The following is a 21,285-nucleotide window of genomic DNA, read 5'->3' on the forward strand; positions in this document are numbered from 1 at the left end:
CACTGGGTCGTCCAAGTAATAAACCTTACGTGAGTAAGGGTCGATCCTACGGAGACTATCGGCTTGAAGCAAGCTATGGTCACCTTATAAATCTCAGTCAGGCAGATTCAATTGATTATGGAGATTTAATAAGTAAAAGATAAATAAAATATAAAATAAGGATAGTGATACTTATGTAATTCATTGGTGAGAATTTCAGATAAGCGTATAGAGATGCGTTCGTTCCTCCTGAGCCTCTGCTTTCCTATTGTCTTCATCCAATCACTCATACTCCTTTCTATGGCAAGCTGTATGTTAGGCATCACTGTTGTCAATGGCTACATCCTGTCCTCTCAGTGAAAATGGTCTAATGCGCTGTCACTGCATGGCTAATCATCTGTCGGTTCTCGATCATGCTGGAATAGGATCCATTGATCCTTTTACGTCTGTCACTACGCCCAGCACTCGCGACTTTGAAGCTCGTCGCAGCCATCCCTTCCCAGATCCTACTCGGAATACCACAAACAAGGTTTAGACTTTCTGGATCTCAAGAATGGCCATCCATGGATTCTAACTTATACCACGAAGATTCTGATTAAGGAATCCCAGAGATACTCATTCAATCTAAGGTAGAATGGAAGTGGTTGTCAGGCACGCGTTCATAGGTTGGGAATGATGATGACTGTCATGATCATCACATTCATATTGAAGTGCGAATGAATATCTTAGAATCGGAATAAGCTTAAATTGAATAGAAAAACAATAGTACTTTGTATTAATTCATGAGGAATAGCAGAGCTCCACACTTTAATCTATGGTGTGTAGAAACTCTACCGTTGAAAATACATAAGTGATAATGGTCCAGGCATGGCCAAATGGCCAGCCTCCTTTGTCTAAGGACTAAACATTCCAAAAATATCCAAAGATAAAACTCAGGATGTAAATACAATAGTAAAAAGTCCTATTTATGCTAAACTAGTTACTAGGGTTTACAGAAATGAGTAAATGATGCAGAAATCCACTCCTGGGGCCCACTTGGTGTGTGCTTGGACTGAGCATTGAGCTTTACACGTGTAGAGGCTTCTCTTGGAGTTGAACGCCAGTTTGTAACCTGTTTCTGGCGTTTAACTCCACTTTGCAACCTATTTCTGGCGTTTAACTCCAGAATGCAGCATGGAACTGGCGTTGAACGCCAATTTGCGTCATCTAAACTCTGACAAAGTAGGGACTATTATATATTGCTGGAAAGATCTGGATGTATACTTTCTAACGCAATTGAGAGTGCACCATTTGGAGTTCTGTAGCTCTAGAAAATCTACTTTGAGTGCAGGGAGGTCAGAATCCAACAGCATCTACAGTCCTTCTTCAACCTCTGAATCTGATTTTTGCTCAAGTCCCCCAATTTTAGCCAGAAAATATCTGAAATCACAGAAAAACACACCAACTCATAGTAAAGTCTAGAAATGTGATTTTTATTTAAAAACTAATAAAAATATACTAAAAACTAACTAAATTATACTGAAAACTATGTAAAAACAATGCCAAAAGCGTATAAATTATCCGCTCATCACAACACCAAACTTAAATTGTTGCTTGTCCCCAAGCAACTGAAAATCAAATAGGATAAAAAGAAGAGAATATACTATAGATTCCAAAATATCAATGAAACTTAGCTCCAATCAGATGAGCGGGACTTGTAGCTTTTTGCCTCTTGAATAGTTTTGGCATCTCACTTTATCCATTGAAGTTCAGAATGATTTGCATCTATAGGAACTCAGAGTTCAGATAGTGTTATTGATTCTCCTAGTTCAGTATGTTGATTCTTGAACACAGCTACTTTATGAGTCTTGGCCGTGGCCCTAAGCACTTTGTTTTCCAGTATTACCACCGGATACATAAATGCCACAGACATATAACTGGGTGAACCTTTTCAGATTGTGACTCAGCTTTGCTAAAGTCCCCAATTAGAGGTGTCCAGGGTTCTTAAGCACACTCTTTTTTTTTGCTTTGGACCTCGACTTTAACTGCTCAGTCTCAAGCTTTTGGCTTGACACCTTCACGCCACAAGCACATGGTTAGGGACAGCTTGGTTTAGCCGCTTAGGCCAGGATTTTATTCCTTTAGGCCCTCCTATCCACTGATGCTCAAAGCCTTGGATCCTTTTTATTTATCCTTGCCTTTTGGTTTTAAGGGCTATTGGCTTTTTCCTCTTGCCTTTTGGGTTAAAGAGCTTTTGGCTTTTTCTGCTTGCTTTTTCTTTTTCTTTTTCTTTTTTTTTTTGCCATTTTTTCTTTTCTTTCTTTTTTTTCTGCAAGCTTTTGTATTCACTGCTTTTTCTTGCTTCAAGAATCATTTTTATGATTTTTCAGATCATCAAATAACATTTCTCCTTTTTCCTTATTCTTCAAGAGCCAACATATTTAACATTCATAAACATCACTTCAAAAGACATATGCACTGTTCAAGCATTTATTCAGAAAACTGATGAGCTATTTTGGTGGAGAAACGAATCTCTCCAAAACAACACCAATCTAACCGGCAAGTGCACCGGGTCGCATCAAGTAATAAAAACTCACGGGAGTGAGGTCGATCCCACAGGGATTGAAGGATTGAGCAATTTTAGTTTAGTGGTTGATTTAGTCAAGCGAATCAAGATTTGGTTGGGTGATTTGTGATTTGCAGAATTTAAATTGCATGAAATTAAAGAGAGCAGGAAATTAAATTGCTGAATCTTAAAGAACAAGAAATTAAATGGCAGAAACTTAGAGTGCAAGAAATGTAAATTGCGGAATCTTAAAGTGCAAGAAATGTAAATGGCTCGAAATGTAAAGGGGATTAGGAGTTGGATTTGCAGAAATTAAATAAAGAAAAGTAACTTGCATCAAACAAAAGAGTAAAAGAAGGTTTGGGTTGAATCGGATCTTGAAGCAGTAAAGTAAATGAACATTAAAAGCAAGAAACAAAATGTAAATTAGGAATTCAGATCTCAGGGCCCAGAGACTAGAAAACCAAGTCTAGATCTCAATGCCTTCCTAGATCCAACAAGAACAATTGCAAGGGAATTGTAAATTGCAAGGAAAGTAGATGAGAAGCAAGTAACAGAAACGGAAATTCAATTGCAGTAAATAAACAGAGAGATCCAAGGATGAGATTGAAACAGAATTCCTTCAATTCTTCAACCCAAGATCCAAGACAAGTGTAATTGAAATTGAAATTGAAAGCAAATAAAACTCAGAGGAAGAGAATGGAATTCTCCTTCCCCGAAACTAAGAAATTAAAGATCACTCAATATCCAAAGCTCTCCGAAAACTATTATGAAAATTCTAAGAAAAAGCTCTCCGAAAACTTGAATTCTCTCCTATTTATACACTTTCTTCAAAATGATCTTCAAGCCTTGAGTTGGGCCTTTGCTCTTGGTGGAATTGGGTTGAAAGAGGCCTTGGTTGATTGCTCTTGGAGTTTGGAGAGGAACCAAAGTGAACCAATTGAACCGGGTTGGAGTTTTGCAAAAGTTGGAGTAAAAGTTTGAGCAAAAGTTAGGGGTATAACTTTTGCTCCAACTTTTCATATCAGCTACCATAATCTGCTGATACCAACATTGGTGCCAAAGTTAGGGGTCTAACTTTTGCTCCAACGTTGGCTTTACCTTGTGCACTTATGGCGCCAACGTTAGCCCAAAAGTTAGGGGTCTAACGTTGGCGTAAACTTTTGGTGGTCAGGGGTATTTTCATGTGCCAATGTTAGCCCAAAAGTTAGGGGTCTAACGTTGGCGCAAACTTTTGGTACCCAGGGAGTGATTTTCATGTGCCAACGTTAGCCCAAAAGTTAGGGGTCTAACGTTGGCACAAACTTTTGGTGCCCAGGGAGTGATTTTTAAGTTCCAACGTTAGCCCAAAAGTTAGGGGTCTAACGTTGGGGCTAACTTTTCACCCAAAAGTTTGTGCAAAAGTTTGAGGCTAACTTTAGGTCCAGCTTTTTGCTTCCTGGTTCAATTTCACTTATTCCATTGTCCTCCCTTTACTCCTAGCCATTCCTTCTTGCTTCAACCTTTCTCCAAGCTTTCTTCACCTATCATAATCAACCAAACACATCAAAGCTATGCTCAAAATCATGAGATATTCATTTTATCTTAATATGTAACAATTATGGCATCAAACCTCATGAAATTGCATTAATTTATCTATGGTTGATCAAATCAAAGGAAGCATGAAAATCTACCTAAATTGGCTTGCTTGTAGCTCAAGAAAGTGCATAATTCAAGTGAAAACAAAAGAAAAAGACTAGTAAAACTAGGCTAAGATGACTTGTCATCACAACACCAAACTTAAAGCTTGCTTGTCCCCAAGCAAGAAAAGATTTATTGAGAAGAAAGAATGAAAAGGAAGAGGATGTTCATGCTAGCAGAGTATTCTTGGTAGTTCATGGGATTTTGTGTGGATATGTAAATACTCACTTCTTATTGACTCTTAGGCCTAGAAAGTCTCCTTCAAGCTTCAAGTAACATACTGCTATGACCTCTCATTATTCCTTTATCCTTGGCTATTACTTTGTTCAAAAGCTTTATTTGAGTGTCATGTGTAGCAAGTTCATTTTCTTTTCTGTATACTTGACACATTATTCACCATGGACACTTGGCTCACATTCCCTTTTAAACATTGATGCCCAGCACCTCTTTGGGTTACTAAATGCCTTGTAGTTAGGTTGCTCTTGATAGTGGGTTTTCAGCTGATGATCCCGGATTAGTTAACCCAAGTCACCGAGTGTTGATGCACTCCAAAGAACTTAGTAATCCAAGCAGATCCTAATACAAAGACACCACAGGCATATATTCTAAGGTTCAAGCTATTGGTGTCCAGCTTTGTTTCTTTTTGTTTTTCTTTTGTTCTGTCACTTCTTTTTTTCTTTTTGTTTTTCTTTCTAACCAAGGATTTTTATTCGATTGAGATTCATAGACAGTAGGCCACTCTATACTTAGAAGGAGATATCCTGGCTCTTTATTCACTAAAAGTGAGCTATTATACAATTACACACATACCACCACTTACTTTTATTCTACTTCTATCTAACAGAGACTATCTTACTTCACATTCAAACATTTCTTTTATTGAACTTAAAGATGCAGGGGACAAAACATACTTTTTGCTAAGTGGAAGTAAACACACAAGCACACACATAGACTAGCTTACTTATTTTAAAAGAAATTTGAATTTGTTTGAACTAAATGAACACTTTAACAAGACATCAATCAAAAGTATTTCTCAACAGCAAAGGTTAAGTATAGATACAACCTATTGGTTTGCATTTCTTTTGTTCTTCTTTCTGTTGTGTCCCTTTTTGAGTTTTGATGCATAGTATCTTCAATTGGTGGTTAACTCCCAGATTTAATTCCCTGCTACTTTTTCTGATTCAACAGGTTAACTCTGGGCAAACTTTTGTGTCCTTGCTAAAGGTTATGAAATTGAGACTAAACAAAAATAGTTAAGTTGTTGAATGATCTGTTTGATTGCTTGGAACTAGCAATGTGCAGGAAGTTAGAATGAAATTTTAAATGAAGTTTTGGTGAAACACCAAACTTAGCATCCTGCATTCTCCCTTAGATTGTTTTTGGTGTGCAACACCAAACTTAGCTCCTTGCAATACATAGCAGTTATCCAACACTCTTATTGAAAAAGTTATGAAAAGAAAACTACATCAGGTTGGGTTGCCTCCCAACAAGCGCTCTTTTATTGTCACTAGCTTGACATCTTTCAATTCTTTTTAAGCGGGCTGTAGGTGTTAAACCTCTTTTTCCTTATCCCATTGTCCTCCCAAGTACAGCTTTGCTCTGTGACCATTTGCTGTGAATTGATTTTTTGTTGCCTCATCTAACAGTTCAATATTCCCATAGGGAAAAATCTTTGTCACCAAGTATGGGCCAGTCCACTTAGACTTCAGTTTGCCAGGAAAAATTTTAAGCCTCGAATTATACAGGAGCACTTGCTGTCCTGGCTTGAATTCTTTCTTTGTGATCTTCTTGTCATGCCACTTCTTAGCTCTCTCCTTGTATATCTTAGCACTTTCATAAGCTTCTAGTCTAAATTCATCCAACTCATTTAGTTGTAACAACCTTTTTTCTCCTGCAGCTCGGGGATCAAAGTTGAGGAGTTTAGTGGCCCAAAAAGCTCTGTGTTTAAGCTCTACAGGGAGGTGGCAGGATTTGCCATACAATAGCTGAAAAGGTGACTTGCCAATAGGAGTTTTAAAAGCTGTCCTATACGCCCACAATGCATCCTCTAGCTTTCTAGCCCAATCTTTTCTTGTGATTCCCACTGTTTTCTCTAGGATCTTCTTTAATTCCCTATTTGCAAGTTCAGCTTGGCCGTTAGTCTGAGGATGGTAAGGTGTAGCTACTTTGTGAATTACTCCATATTTGTGGAGGAGTTTCTCCATCTGTTTGTTGCAAAAGTGACTACTACCATCACTAACAAGACCCTTGGGCACTCCATACCTAGTGAAAATGTGCTTTTTAAGGAATTGTAGGACAATCTGTGCATCACAGGTGGTTGTGGCTATGGCTTCCACCCACTTTGAGACATACTCCACTGCTACCAAGATGTATCTAAAAGAATAAGAAGGAGGAAAAGGCCCCATGAAATCAATTCCCTATAGATCGAACAATTCTAATTCTAAGATAAAGTTTTGAGGCATCTCATTCCTTTTTGTTAATCCTCCTGCTTTCTGGCATTCATTACATTGGTGTACATATTCTCTGGCATCCTTGAAGATAGTTGGCCAATAGAAGCCACTCTGCAGTATTTTTGCGGCTGTTTTTTCTGGGCTAAAGTGTCCACCATAAGCTGAGCCATGACAATGCCACAAGATGTCCCTCACTTCACTTTCAGGAACACACCTTCTGATTACTCCATCAGAGCATCTCTTGAACAAGAAGGGTTCATCCCATGAAAATTTCCTTGCTTCATTGATCAACTTCTTCACTTGTTGCTTAGAGAACTCTTGCGGTATCTTCCTTCCCACTTTGTAATTTGCTATGTCAGCAAACCAAGGTGCTTGCTGGATCTGCAGAAGGTGCTCATCTGGGAAGCTTTCATTTATGGGCTGGGATGCATATTTGAGATGGGTTGGTAAAGGTTTCAGTTCTTGTTTTCGTACATCTTCCTTCTTGTCTTGTCTTTCATCTTGCTCAGTAGAGGTCTCAGCCACTTGTTCCTCTGCTGCCCCTTGATTTCCTTCTTGCTCTTGAAAGTTTTCTTCCAATATTTCTTCCACCAAACTGTCTATCATATCCACTCTTACATAATCCTCTTGCTCAGGAACGTGTTGCATTGATTTGAACACATTTATGACCATTTGTTCATTATGGACCCTGAAGATCATTTCTCCTTTTTCTACATCAATGATGGCCCTTGCTGTGTGTAGAAATGGCCTTCCCAGAATGATTGAGTCGTTTCCTTCTTCTTCAGTATCCAAAATTACAAAATCTGCTGGGAAAATAAACTCCCCAACCTTCACCAACAGATTCTCCACAATTCCACTGGGTGTCTTGATTGATCTGTCAGCCATGACTAGTGACATCCTGGTGGGTTTAAGCTCTTCTATGGCAAGTTTTCTCATCATTGAGAGAGGCATTAAATTGATGCTGGCACCCAGGTCACAGAGAGCCTTGTTGAGAATTATCTTGCCAATAGTGCATGAGACTACAAAGCTTCCCGGATCCTTAAGTTTTGGTGGAATACCCCCATTGAATCACAGCACTGCATTCCTCGGTGAGTAATACGGTTTCCTTCTCAAGCCAACTTCTTTTCTTGTTGATAAGATCCTTCAGAAACTTGGAATATAGAGGCATTTGCTCAAGTGCTTCAGCCAAGGGAATATTGATTTCCAGCTTCTTAAAAATCTCAAGGAACTTATGAAAATGCTGGTCTTTAACCTCTTTATTGAACCTCTGGGGATAAGGCAGTGGAGGTGTGATGCTCTTTCCTATTTGCTGCTGTCCCTGGGTTACTTTCTTTGAGCTATGTGGCTGGTTGTCCTTCTCTTTAAGTTTCTCAGTGCTTTTGTTTGGCATCACAACTTGCTCCTTAGCTTCATCGTCCTTTGCTTGCTTCTCATCCTCTATTGGTTCTTTGATGCTCTCTGCTTGTTTCTTTGTAGTGTCATTGTTGCTTATCAATGTTCTCCCACTCCTTAATTGTATTGCCTTGCATTCCTCCTTGGAATTTGGGATTGTGTCAATGGGCAGTGAGTTTGAAGGTCTCTCAACAGATACTTGCTTGGAGAGCTGCCCAATCTGCCTTTCTAGGTTCTTCAATGATGCTTCATGGTTTTTGTTTGTTATTTCTTGATGTTTCATCATTTTCTCTATCAAGGTCTCTAAGTTGGTGAGTCTTTGAGGTTCAGGTGGTGCTTGTGGTGGGTTGTGAGATGTGGTTTGTGGGTGGTAAACATTTTGGTTGGTGGAATGGTTGTTGGATTGGTACTGGTTAAGATTAGGGTAGTTGTTTTGAGGTTTTCTGTATGTGTTTTGGTTAGTCTGCTGCTGGTTGTAGTTTTGGTTATTTCTTGGGTTGTTTTGGTTTGAGTTCCTCGGCCATGGTTGTTGGTTTTGGTTGTGAGTGTCTCCCCATCTGAGGTTGGGGTGATTTTTCCATGAGGGGTTGTAGGTATCACCATAGAATTCATTTGGACTTGAATGCATGTACTGGACTTGTTCCTGCTGTTGCTCCTCTTGGATTTCTTCATTTTGCCCCCATGTGGTTGATGGTTGGCTAGTGTTAACTGCTGCAACTTGGAGGCCGTCAATCCTCTTGGTCATTTGCTCAAATTGTTGTTGAATTTGCTGCTGCATTAATTTGTTTTGGGCTAAGATTGAATCCACTCCTTCTAGCTCCATTACTCCTCTCCTTTGTGATGGTTGGCGGCCTCTTTGATGAGCAAAGAAATATTGGTTGTTGGCCACCATATCAATGAGTTCTTGAGCCTCCTCTGCAGTTTTCATGAGTTGCAAGGAACCTCCAGCTGAATGATCCAAAGCTTCCTGGGATTTCAGTGTTAAGCCTTCATAGAAGTTCTGCAGCTTCTCCCACTCATTAAACATGGCAGGGGGCATTTTCTGATTAGAGCTTTGTACTTCTCCCATGCCTCATAGATGGGTTCAGCCTCCATTTGTGTAAATGTTTGTACCTCAGCCTTCAACCTTATAATCCTCTGAGGTGGATAAAACTTTGCAAGGAACTTAGTTACCAAATCATCCCAGTTATTGATGCTGTCCCTTGGAAAAGATTCTAGCCATTGAGTAGCTTTGTCCCTGAGAGAAAATGGGAATAGCATCAGCTTGTAACTGTCAGGAGGCACACCATTAGTTTTAACAGTGTTGCATATCCTCAGGAAAGTGGACAAATGTTGGTGCGGGTCTTCAAGTGGTCCTCCACCAAAAGAGCAATTGTTCTGAACCAAAGTGATGAGTTGTGGCTTGAGTTCAAAATTGTTTGCATTGACATTTGGAGCTAAGGTGCTGCTTCCACAATGCCTAGGATTTGCAAAGGTATAGGAGGCCAAAACTCTCCTCTGGGATGGGTTGTCATTGTTGTTGTCTACTCCACCTGGTGGATTGGTTGAATGTTCCTCCATCTCTTGGAATTCTTCATCTGATTCCTCTTCTCCAACAATATTTTTCCCTCTTTCAGCTCTTCTTAACCTCCTGAGAGTTCTTTCGTCTTGTTCATGAAAATTGGGTGTGGTTCTTCTTGTACCTGACATACAAGCAGAGCATGAGAAACACACGAAACTAGTGACACTTCAATCTACTGCTAGATTGAAGTTTTAGTTAGTTTAAGCAAAAAATCAAACAGTTAGTGGGTTAATCAAAATTAAAGAAAAAGTGCTTGATCTAGATCACCACCTCACTTAATCATTGTCAATCTATTCAATCCCCGGCAACGGCGCCAAAAACTTGATGAGCTATTTTGGTGGAGAAACGAATCTTTCCAAAACAACACCAATCTAACCGGCAAGTGCACCGGGTCGCATCAAGTAATAAAAACTCACGGGAGTGAGGTCGATCCCACAGGGATTGAAGGATTGAGCAATTTTAGTTTAGTGGTTGATTTAGTCAAGCGAATCAAGATTTGGTTGGGTGATTTGTGATTTGCAGAATTTAAATTGCATGAAATTAAAGAGAGCAGGAAATTAAATTGCTGAATCTTAAAGAACAAGAAATTAAATGGCAGAAACTTAGAGTGCAAGAAATGTAAATTGCGGAATCTTAAAGTGCAAGAAATGTAAATGGCTCGAAATGTAAAGGGGATTAGGAGTTGGATTTGCAGAAATTAAACAAAGAAAAGTAACTTGCATCAAACAAAAGAGTAAAAGAAGGTTTGGGTTGAATCGGATCTTGAAGCAGTAAAGTAAATGAACATTAAAAGCAAGAAACAAAATGTAAATTAGGAATTCAGATCTCAGGGCCCAGAGACTAGAAAACCAAGTCTAGATCTCAATGCCTTCCTAGATCCAACAAGAACAATTGCAAGGGAATTGTAAATTGCAAGGAAAGTAGATGAGAAGCAAGTAACAGAAACGGAAATTCAATTGCAGTAAATAAACAGAGAGATCCAAGGATGAGATTGAAACAGAATTCCTTCAATTCTTCAACCCAAGATCCAAGACAAGTGTAATTGAAATTGAAATTGAAAGCAAATAAAACTCAGAGGAAGAGAATGGAATTCTCCTTCCCCGAAACTAAGAAATTAAAGATCACTCAATATCCAAAGCTCTCCGAAAACTATTATAAAAATTCTAAGAAAAAGCTCTCCGAAAACTTGAATTCTCTCCTATTTATACACTTTCTTCAAAATGATCTTCAAGCCTTGAGTTGGGCCTTTGCTCTTGGTGGAATTGGGTTGAAAGAGGCCTTGGTTGATTGCTCTTGGAGTTTGGAGAGGAACCAAAGTGAACCAATTGAACCGGGTTGGAGTTTTGCAAAAGTTGGAGTAAAAGTTTGAGCAAAAGTTAGGGGTCTAACTTTTGCTCCAACTTTTCATATCAGCTACCATAATCTACTGATACCAACGTTGGTGCCAAAGTTAGGGGTCTAACTTTTGCTCCAACGTTGGCTTTACCTTGTGCACTTATGGCGCCAAAGTTAGCCCAAAAGTTAGGGGTCTAACGTTGGCGCAAACTTTCGCTCCCCCTTTGTATTTCCCATATGCCAACGTTAGCCCAAAAGTTAGGGGTCTAACGTTGGCGCAAACTTTTGGTGGTCAGGGGTATTTTCATGTGCCAACGTTAGCCCAAAAGTTAGGGGTCTAACGTTGGCGCAAACTTTTGGTGCCCAGGGAGTGATTTTCATGTGCCAACGTTAGCCCAAAAGTTAGGGGTCTAACGTTGGCGCAAACTTTTGGTGCCCAGGGAGTGATTTTTAAGTTCCAACGTTAGCCCAAAAGTTAGGGGTCTAATGTTGGGGCTAACTTTTCACCCAAAAGTTTGTGCAAAAGTTTGAGGCTAACTTTAGGTCCAGCTTTTTGCTTCCTGGTTCAATTTCACTTATTCCATTGTCCTCCCTTTACTCCTAGCCATTCCTTCTTGCTTCAACCTTTCTCCAAGCTTTCTTCACCTATCATAATCAACCAAACACATCAAAGCTATGCTCAAAATCATGAGATATTCATTTTATCTTAATATGTAACAATTATGGCATCAAACCTCATGAAATTGCATTAATTTATCTATGGTTGATCAAATCAAAGGAAGCATGAAAATCTACCTAAATTGGCTTGCTTGTAGCTCAAGAAAGTGCATAATTCAAGTGAAAACAAAAGAAAAAGACTAGTAAAACTAGGCTAAGATGACTTGTCATCAAAAACAAAAAGTATTGTCACCAGATCAAAATAATTAAACTAGTTTCAAGGATGAATTCGAAACCATGTACTTCTTATTCTTTTGTAATTAAAACATTTTTCATTCAAGAGAGGTGATGGATTCATAGGACATTCATAGCTTTAAGACATAGACACTTAAACACTAATGATCATATAGTAAAGACACAAACATCAATAAAACATAAGGCTCAAAAAATCGAAAAACAGTAAAATAAATAGACAAGGAGATTAAGGAATGAGTCCACCTTAGTGAGGGTGGCGTCTTCCTCTTCTTGAAGAACCAATGGTGCTTTTGAGCTCCTCTATGTCTCTTCCTTGCCTTTGTTGCTCCATCCCTAGTGATTTTGGTGCTCCTATCCTTAGTTGCTCCCAATAGTTGTGTAGAGGAAAATGTATCCCTTGAGGCATCTCAGGGATTTCATGGTGAGGAATTCCTCATGCTCTTGTTGAGGTCCATGATCTCTTATTTTGCAGCCAAATGCTCTACTACTGAGCTATGGACCCTTGAGATGAATCTCTCCATCTCCCATGACTCGGAGGTGGAAGCTTTTGTCTTCTCTTTCCTCTTTCTAGAGGTTTCTCTGGCCTTAGGTACCATTAATGGTTATGGAAAAATAAAAAGCTATGCTTTTACCACACCAAACTTAAAATGTTTGCTCGTCCCCGAGCAAAAGAAGAAAGAAATGAGTAGAAAAAGAAGAGAATGGAGGAGATGGAGGTGTGTGAATGGTTCGGCTAAGGGGTTTTAGGTGGTTATGATTTGTGAAAAGGAAGGAGTGATGGTTGGAATTTGAGTGGGTGGGTGTAGGTGGGTTGTATGATGGTTTTGGAGGAGTAATGGAGGTAATTGGTAAAGGGTACTTGTGGAAGAGAGTTGTGAAAGGGTGCGAAGAGAATAGAAGAAGTGCTGGGGATCCTGTTGGGTCCACAGATCAAGTGGGGTCAAGGACTTAACATCCCTGCTCTAACTAGGCGTGTAAAACGCCCTTGTTGTGCAATCCTGGCGTTTAACGCCAGACTGCTGCTTGTTTCTGGCGTTAAACGCCCAAATGTAGCCTGTTTCTGGCGTTTAACGCCAGGCAGATGCTTGTTTCTGGCGTGAAACGCCAAACTGCTCTCCTCTAGGGTGTGCTGTTTTCAATGCTGTTTTTCATTCTGCTTTTTATTTTTCAGTAGTTTTTGTGACTTCACATGATCATCAATCTAATAAAATACGAAATAACAAAAAGAAAATAAAATAGATATGATTAAATAACATTGGGTTGCCTCCCAACAAACGCTTCTTTAATGTCAATAGCTTGACAGTGAGCTCTCTTGGAGCCTCACAGATAATCAGAGCAAGGTTGGAACCTCCCAACACCAAACTTAGAATTTGAATGTGGGGGTTCAACACCAAACTTAGAGTTTGGTTGTGGCCTTGATGAGCGGATAATTTATACGCTTTTTGGCATTGTTTTTAGTATATTTTTAGTAGGATCTAGTTACTTTTAGGGATGTTTTCATTAGTTTTTATGTTAAATTCACATTTCTGGACTTTACTATGAGTTTGTGTATTTTTCTGTTATTTCAAGTATTTTCTGGCTGAAATTGAGGGACTTGAGCAGAAATCAGATTTAGAGGTTGAAAAAGGACTGCTGATGCTGTTGGATTCTGACCTCCCTGCACTCAAAGTGGCTTTTCTGGAGCTACAGAACTTGAAATGGCGCGCTTCCAATTGCGTTGGAAAGTAGACATCCAGGGATTTCCAGCAATGTATAATAGTCCATACTTTGGCCAAGAATTGACGACGTAAACTGGCGTTCAACGCCAGCCTTCTGCCCAAATCTGGCGTCCAGCGCCAGAAAAGGATCCAAAACCAGAGTTGAACGCCCAAACTGGCACAGAAACTGGCGTTCAACTCCACAAATGGCCTCTGCACGTGTAACACTCAATCCCAAGCCCAAGCACACACCATGTGGGCCCCGGAAGTGGATTTATGCATCAATTACTCACTCATGTAAACCCTAGTGACTAGTTTATTATAAATAGGACCTCTTACTATTGTATTAGGCATCTTTGATCAGTGTAAACAATCTTTGGACGTCTGGTTCTTAGATCAGAGGGGCTGGCCATCTCGGCCATGCCTGGACCTTCACTTATGTATTTTTAACGGTAGAGTTTCTACACTCCATAGATTAAGGTGTGGAGCTCTGCTGTTCCTCAAAGATTAATGCAAAGTACTACTGTTTTCTATTCAATTCTTCTTATTTCTCTTCTAAGATATCCATTCGCACCCAAGAACGTGATGAAGGTGATGATTATGTGTGACGCTCATCATCCTTCTCCTTTATGAACGCGTGCCTGACAAACACTTCCGTTCTACATGAAATAAAGCTAGAATGAGTATCTCTTAGATCTCCTAACCAGAATCTTCGTGGCGTAAGCTAGAATGATGGCGGCATTCAAGAGAATCCGGAAGGTCTAAACCTTGTCTGTGGTATTCTGAGTAGGATTCAATGATTGAATGACTGTGACGAGCTTCAAACTCGCGATTGTTGGGCGTTAGTGACAGACGCAAAAGGAGGGTGAATCCTATTCCAGCATGATCGAGAACCGACAGATGAATAGCCGTGCCGTGACAGGGTGCGTGAGCATATGATTCACTGAGAGGAGGGGATGTAGCCACTGACAACGGTGATGCCCTTGCATACAGCCAGCCATGGAAAGGAGTAAGACTGATTGGATGAAGATAGTAGGAAAGCAGAGGTTCAGAGGAACGAAAAGCATCTCCATTTGCTTATCTGAAATTCCTACCAATGATTTACATAAGTATCTCTATCCCTATTTTATTAATTAATATTCGAAAACCACATAACTGTTTTATATCTGCCTGACTGAGATCTACAAGGTGACCATAGCTTGCTTCATACCAACAATCTCCGTGGGATTCGACCCTTACTCACGTAAGGTATTACTTGGACGACCCAGTGCACTTGCTGGTTAGTTGTATCGAAGTTGTGACAATTATGAATTAAGATCAAAGCACCAAGCTTTGGAGCCATTACCAGGGATTGTTCGAGCCTGGACATCACAATTTCGTGCACCAAGTTTTTGGCGCCGTTGCCGGGGATTGTTTGAGTTTGGACAACTGACGGTTCATCTTGTTGCTCAGATTAGGTACTTTTTTTTTTTTAAATTATTTTTCAAAAATTTTTCAAAAATCTTTCAAAAATTCCTCCTTTGTTTTCGAAAAATTTTTCAAAAAAAAAAATGTTTTCAAAAATAAATTATTCTTTGGCTTCAGAATTTTTAAGAATGAATTCTAGTGTTTCATGAAGCATGTTGGAGCCTGGCTGGCTGTAAAGCCATGTCTCAATCCTTATACTCAAGAGAAGAGCTTCTTTTTCTTTCTTAGCCAATTGGCTGTTGAATGCAAGGAATGTCAGGCGTGTCATGTCTGAGTTACATACTAAAGTTTGGCTGGCTATTAAGCCATGCCTGACCCTTTGATTGGAGCTTTAGAGCATAAGATCCCTGGAATTCATATTAAAAATTTTGAATCCTTATTTTTCTTTTTTCTAAATAATTTTCGAAAAATATAAGTTAAAAATCTAAAAAAAATCATAAAATCATAAAAATCAAAAATATTCTTGTTTCTTGTTTGAGTCTTGAGTCACATTATAAGTTTGGTGTCACTTGCATATGCATCTTGCATTTTTCGAAAATATCATGCATTCATAGTGTTCTTCATGATCTTCAAGTTGTTCTTGGTAAGTCTTCTTGTTTGATCTTGATGATTTTTTGTTTTGTGTCTTTTCATGTTTATCATATGCATTCTTGAATTCATAGTGTCTAAGCATTAAGGAATTCTAAGTTTGGTGTCTTGCATGTTTTCTTTGCATTAAAAATTTTTTCAAAATATGTTCTTGATGTTCATCATGTTCTTCATAGTGTTCTTGGTGTTCATCTTGACATTCATATCATTCATGCATGCATCACATGTTTTGATCTAAAAATTTCATGCATTGCATAATTTTCATGTTTTTTCAAAAGAAAAATTCAAAAATAAAAAAAAAATATCTTCCCCTTCTTCTCTCCTCAAATTCGAAAATTTGGATTGACTTTTTCAAAAATTTTTAAAATCAAGTTGTTTCTTATGAGTCAAATCAAATTTTCAATTTGAAAATCTTATCTTTTTCAAAAATCAAATCTTTTTCAAAATTATTAGTTATTTTCGAAAATTTCAAAAAATATTTTTCAAAAATCTTTTTCTTATTTTTACATAAAATTTTCGAAAATAACTAATCAATTAATGTTTTGATTCAAAAATTTGAAGTTTGTTACTTGCTTGTTAAGAAAGATTCAAACTTTAAGTTCTAGAATCATATCTTGTGATTTCTTATGAATCAAGTCATTAATTGTGATTTTAAAAATCAAATCTTTTTCAAAACTAATTTCTATCATATCTTTTCAAAAATATCTTCTTATCTTATCTTTTTCAAAAATATCTTTTCAAAATATCTTTTCTAACTTCCTAACTTCTTATCTTTTCAAAATTGGTTTTCAAATTTGTTTCAACTAACTAACTAACTTTTTGTTTGTTTCTTAACTTTTTCAAAACTACCTAACTAACTCTCTCTCTCTAATTTTCGAAAATATCTCCCTCTTTTTTCAAAAATTTCTTTTTAATTAACTAATTATTTTTATTTTTTTATTTTATTTCAAAAATTTTCGAAAATACTAACAATTTTTTTCAAAAACCAATTTTCAAAAATCACTAACTCCTTTTCAAAAATAATTTTCGAAAATTCCCCCCTCTCTCTCATCCTATTCTATTTATTCATTCATTAACTAACATTACTTCCTCACATCATCACCAAATTCGAACCCCATCCTCTATCTGTGTTCGAATTTCTTCTTCTTTTCTTCTACTAACAATAAGGATCCTCTTTACTGTGACATAGAGGATTTCTCTTCTTTTCTTTTTCTCTCCTCTTTCTTATGAGCAGGGACAAAGAAAAAGGCATTCTTGTTGAAGCTGATCCAGAACCTGAAAGGACTCTGAAGAGAAAATTAAAAGAAGCTAAATTACAACAATCCAGAGACAACTTGATTGAAAATTTCGAACAAATAAAGGAGATGGCAGCCGAACCCAACAACAATGCAAGGAGAATGCTTGGTGACTTTACTGCACCTAATTCCAATTTACATGGAAGAAGCATCTCCATTCCTACCATTGGAGCAAACAACTTTGAGCTGAAACCTCAATTAGTTTCTCTGATGCAGCAGAACTGCAAGTTTCATGGACTTCCATCTGAAGATCCTTTTCAGTTCTTAACTGAATTCTTGCAGATATGTGATACTGTTAAGACTAATGGAATAGATCCTGAAGTCTACAGGCTCATGCTTTTCCCTTTTGCTGTAAGAGACAGAGCTAGATTATGGTTGGATTCTCAACCTAAAGACAGTCTGAACTCTTGGGATAAGCTGGTCACGGCTTTCTTAGCCAAGTACTTTCCTCCTCAAAAGCTGAGCAAGCTTAGAGCTGATGTTCAAACCTTCAGACAGAAAGAAGGTGAATCTCTCTATGAAGCTTGGGAAAGATACAAACAGTTGACCAAAAAGTGTCCTTCTGACATGCTTTCAGAATGGACCATCCTGGATATATTCTATGATGGTTTATCTGAGCTATCAAAGATGTCACTGGACACTTCTGCAGGTGGATCCATTCACCTAAAGAAAACGCCTGCAGAAGCTCAAGAACTCATTGACATGGTTGCTAATAACCAGTTCATGTACACTTCTGAAAGGAATCCTGTGAATAATGGGACGCCTATGAAGAAGGGAGTTCTTGAGGTTGATACTCTGAATGCCATATTGGCTCAGAATAAAATATTGACTCAGCAAGTCAATATGATCTCTCAGAGTCTGCATGGAATGCAAGCTGCATCCAACAGTACTCAAGAGGCATCTTCTGAAGAAGAAGCCTATGATCCTGAGAACCCTGCAATAGCAGAGGTAAATTACTTAGGTGAACCTTATGGAAACACCTATAACTCAACATGGAGAAATCATCCAAATTTCTCATGGAAGGATCAAAAGCCTCAACAAGGCTTTAATAATGGTGGAAGAAACAGGTTTAGCAATAGCAAGCCTTTTCCATCATCAACTCAGCAACAGACAGAGAACTCTGAACAAAATGCTTCTAATTTAGCAAATCTAGTCTCTGATCTATCTAAGGCCACTGTAAGTTTCATGAATGAAACAAGATCTTCCATTAGAAATCTGGAAGCACAAGTGGGCCAGCTGAGTAAAAGGATCACTGAAATCCCTCCTAGTACTCTCCCAAGCAATACAGAAGAGAACCCAAAAGGAGAGTGCAAGGCCATTGACATAAGCGCCATGGCCGAACCTCTGAGGAGAGGAGAGGACGTGAATCCCAAGGAGGAGGACCTCCTGGGACGTCCAGTGATCAATAAGGAGCTTCCCTCTGAGGAACCAAAGGACTCTGAGGCTCATCTAGAGACCATAGAGATTCCATTGAACCTCCTTATGCCCTTCATGAGCTCTGATGAGTATTCCTCTTTTGAAGAGAATGAGGATGTCACTGAAGAGCAAACTGCCAAGTTTCTTGGTGCAATCATGAAGCTGAATGCCAAATTATTTGGCATTGATGCTTGGGAAGTTGAACCTCCCTTGTTCATCAATGAACTAAGTGATCTGGATCAACTGACATTGCCTCAGAAGAGACAGGATCCTGGAAAGTTCATATTACCTTGTACCATAGGCACCATGATCTTTAAAGCTCTGTGTGACCTTGGTTCAGGTATAAACCTCATGCCCCTCTCTGTAATAGAGAAACTGAGAATCTATGGGGTACAAGCTGCTAAAATCTCACTAGAGATGGCAGACAGCTCAAGAAAACAGGCTTATGGACAAGTAGAAGATGTATTAGTAAAGGTTGAGGGCCTTTACATACCTACTGATTTCATAGTCCTGGATACTGGAAAGGAAGAGGATGAATCCATCATCCTAGGAAGACCTTTCCTGGCCACAGCAAGAGCTGTGATTGATGTTGACAGAGGTGAAATAGTCCTTCAATGGAATGAGAACTCCCTTGTATTCAAAACTCAAGGATCTCCCTCTGCAACCATGGAGAGGAAGCATGAAAAGCTTCTCTCAAAGCAGAGTCAACCAGAGCCCCCACAGTCAAACTCTAAGTTTGGTGTTGGGAGGCCACAACCAAACTCTAAGTTTGGTGTTGAACTCCCATATCCAAACTCTAAGTTTGGTGTTGGAGAGTCTCAACAAAGCTCTGCACATCTGTGAGGCTCCATGAGAGCCCCCTGTCAAGCTATAGACATTAAAGAAGCGCTTGTTGGGAGGCAACCCAATGTTTATCTAATTCTTATTGTTTTTCATGTTTTCTTAGGTTCATGATCATGTGGAGTCACAAAATAAATATAAAAATTGAAAACGGAATCAAAAATAGCAGAAGAAAAATCACACCCTGGAGGAGCATCTGTCTGGCGTTCAAACGCCAGAACAGAGCATAGTTCTGGCGCTGAACGCCCAGAATGGGAGCATCCTGGCGCTGAACGCCCAGAACAAGCATGGTTCTGGCGTTCAACGCCAGAAATGGCAGCAAAGGGGCGTTGAACGCCCAAAATGGGCACCAACCTGGCGCTGAATGCCCAGAGTTGTGTGCAAGGGCATTTTACATGCCTAAATTGGTGCAGGGATGTAAATGCCTTGACACCTCAAGATCTGTGGACCTCACAGGATCACCTCAGGATCTGTGGACCCCACAGGATCCCCACCTACCTTCACTCACTCTCTTCTCTCTTCTCAATCATCCTCTATTCCCAATAAACACTCTTCCCTATTAACTCTCTACCACTCACATCCAAACACCCATTTTCCTTCAAAATTCAACAACTCTTTCCCACCCAATCCCACCCATATGGCCGAATACACATCTCCCTCCATCTCCTCCATATCTTCTTCTTATTCTTCTATTCTTTCTTCTTTTGCTCGAGGGCGAGCAACATTCTAAGTTTGGTGTGGTAAAAGCATAGCTTTTTTTGTTTTTTCCATAACCATTGATGGCACCTAAGGCCAGAGAAACCTCTAGAAAGAGGAAAGGGAAGACAAAAGCTTCCATTAAGGGTCTATAGCTCAGTGGTAGAACATTTGACTGCAAATCAAGAGATCCCTGAGATACCTCAGGGGATACATTTTCTTCCACACAATTATTGGAAGCAACTAAGGGTGGAACATCAAGAGCACTCCATCATCCTTCATGAAATCAGAGAAGATCTAAAAGCAATGAAGGAGGAGCAGCAAAGACAAGGAAGAGACATAGAAGAGCTCAAGGACATCACTAAGGTGGACTCATTCCTTGTTCTTACTTTTTCTGTTTTTCGTTTTCTATGTTATGTACTTATCTATGTTTGTGCCTTCATTACATGATCATTAGTAGTTAGTAACTATGTCTTAAAGTTATAAATGTCCTATGAATCCATCACCTCTCTTAAATGAAAAATGTTTTAATTCAAAAGAACAAGAAGTACATGAGTTTCGAATTTATCCTTGAACTTAGCTTAATTATATTGATGTGGTGACAATGCTTCTTGTTTTCTGAATGAATGCTTGAACAGTGCATATGTCTTTTGAAGTTGTTGTTTAAGAATGTTAAATATGTTGGCTCTTGAAAGAATGATGACTAGGAGACATGTTATTTGATAATCTGAAAAATCATAAAAATGATTCTTGAAGCAAGAAAAAGCAGCAAAGAACAAAGCTTGCAGAAAAAAAAAATAGGCAAAAAAAAATAGAAAGAAAAAGAAAAAGCAAGCAGAAAAAGCCAATAACCCTTAAAACCAAAAGGCAAGGGCAAATAAAAAGGATCCCAAGGCTTTGAGCATCAGTGGATAGGAGGGCCTAAAGGAATAAAATCCTGGTCTAAGCGGCTAAACCAAGCTGTCCCTAACCATGTGCTTGTGGCGTGTAGGTGTCAAGTGAAAACTTGAGACTGAGCGGTTAAAGTCAAGGTCCAAAGCAAAAGAAGAGTGTGCTTAAGAACCCTGGACACCTCTAATTGGGGACTTTAGCAAAGCTGAGTCACAATCTGAAAAGGTTCACCCAATTAAGTGTCTGTGGCATTTATGTATCCGGTGATAATACTGGAAAACAAAGTGCTTAGGGCCACGACCAAGACTCATAAAGAAGCTGTGTTCAAGAATCATCATACTGAACTAGGAGAGTCAATAACACTATTCGAACTCTGAGTTCCTATAGATGCCAATCATTCTGAACCTCAATGGATAAAGTGAGATGCCAAAACTATTCAAGAGGCAAAAAGCTATAAGTCCCGCTCATATGATTGAAGCTCTGTTTCATTGATAGTTTGGAATTTATAGTATATTCTCTTCTTTTTATCTTATTTGATTTT

At 38.9% G+C, this 21,285-nt stretch overlaps 1 non-coding gene across 1 annotated transcript; it reads right to left on the reverse strand.

Moving 5' to 3' along the window:
* Positions 1 to 17,366: 17,366 nt before the first annotated feature.
* On the reverse strand, positions 17,367 to 17,474 carry LOC148546090 (small nucleolar RNA R71). The gene has a single exon (XR_015901622.1). It is a non-coding gene; the product is annotated as a small nucleolar RNA R71 (small nucleolar RNA).
* Between the last annotated feature and the right edge of the window lie 3,811 nt (positions 17,475 to 21,285).

The sequence above is a fragment of the Arachis ipaensis genome, chromosome B9 (assembly GCF_059453495.1).
Source record: "Arachis ipaensis isolate K30076 ecotype BB chromosome B9, ASM5945349v1, whole genome shotgun sequence".
Taxonomy (NCBI): domain Eukaryota; kingdom Viridiplantae; phylum Streptophyta; class Magnoliopsida; order Fabales; family Fabaceae; genus Arachis; species Arachis ipaensis.